Source organism: Amblyomma americanum, chromosome 5 (genome assembly GCF_052857255.1).
Source record: "Amblyomma americanum isolate KBUSLIRL-KWMA chromosome 5, ASM5285725v1, whole genome shotgun sequence".
In the NCBI taxonomy this organism is placed as follows: Eukaryota; Metazoa; Arthropoda; class Arachnida; order Ixodida; family Ixodidae; genus Amblyomma; species Amblyomma americanum.
This window is the reverse complement of record NC_135501.1, coordinates 94,106,595-94,107,897: the sequence shown is the minus strand read 5'-3', so window position 1 is coordinate 94,107,897 and position 1,303 is coordinate 94,106,595. Positions and strand designations below refer to the sequence as shown.

At 41.7% G+C, this 1,303-nt stretch overlaps 1 pseudogene; it reads right to left on the bottom strand.

Annotated features, from left to right (window-relative positions):
• Positions 1 to 734: 734 nt before the first annotated feature.
• On the bottom strand, positions 735 to 897 carry LOC144135631 (U2 spliceosomal RNA; annotated as a pseudogene).
• Between the last annotated feature and the right edge of the window lie 406 nt (positions 898 to 1,303).

Sequence of the window (1,303 nt, the reverse complement as noted above, 5' to 3'; positions counted from 1 at the left end):
CTTTTCTATGATGGTTGTTAAACTAAGGCATATGGGAAGAACTGAAGTTGTTATCTTGCAGTGTTACAAACTTATTTAACAATTTTAGCAGATGTTCAATCGATTGCTGTTTTTTACCAAAGGAAAACTTTACCCAGGTCGCTTTGAATGAACGCAGCAAAGTAAGGCCTGAGTCCAGAGTCTAGGGGATAGGCACAGACGAGAACAGAAATTTTTGCTCCTTGCACAAAGTAAAGAATTCAAAGTACCCTTCAGGAATGTTGGTGCAGCAATTAAGCACTCAAATTAATGCAATATGCTTCTCTGCATTTGACTCAGCGCCGCAGCAAGATAGGGCCTTCGGGAATCTTTTTACCGATTCGCTATTTTACGAAAATCAATGCTTATTAAGTCACAGGAAAAGGCGACGGTGATCCTACTCACTGTGAATGCCGCGGCATTCATATACAACAGGTCGAAACCGTGATTTAAGAGGTTAACCTTGATATGTTCGAATTTATCCACATTTTCACAAAAAGAAGGAAAACATGGTTACTATGTTTGCTTTTATATTCCACACGTAATCATTAGGCTTGTTCGACGGAGAGAGAGAGAGAGAAGTTGTTGCCAGGAAGAAAGAAAAGGAAAGTGCACAGGCCTGCTCACTGGCTCAAGCCGAGCCACAATCGCTACCATGTGCAGATAGTAGGAGAGTTGAAGGATGGGATAGAAAGACAGGATAGTAAAGACGCGCTAAAGACAAGGCCGATCCCGGAGGCAGTGCAATACCGGGCCAACCGGTGGCGGGAGTGAAGCATCCTTCAAACTCTGCGCCACATTTCCAAAAATAAGTCCAATTGAACCCGTAACAGAACAGGTGAAAAACACTGAATCAAAACAAAAATATTTCAAATTAAACGAAACTGTGTTACCGTCTAATCTGTTTCCTGGCGGACCCTTATTTTATCTATGTTTTCATTCCCTTTATTTTTTCAGAATTTTTTATGGCTCTAGCCAACTGATTTTAGTGTTTGGCTTACTGCCACTATTTCTAAAAGGCCTTGTTACAGTAGGTACGGCGTTAGACATGAGACAGACTGCCAATATAATCAAAAGGTGTAATGGACTTAGTTGCGCCCACATATTCATTGCAACTGGTGGACGGCTCGACAAGCAAGTGGGTCGGTGGGAGTGCAATTACGAATAAGCAGTGCTCTCGGCCGGACGGACACTCTTTCCGGTAGTCATAATCAAATATAATAAGAAGAGGAAGAAGATATCGCGAAAAATTCATCAATAACTCCTGGTTCCTCGTTGTTTTTAT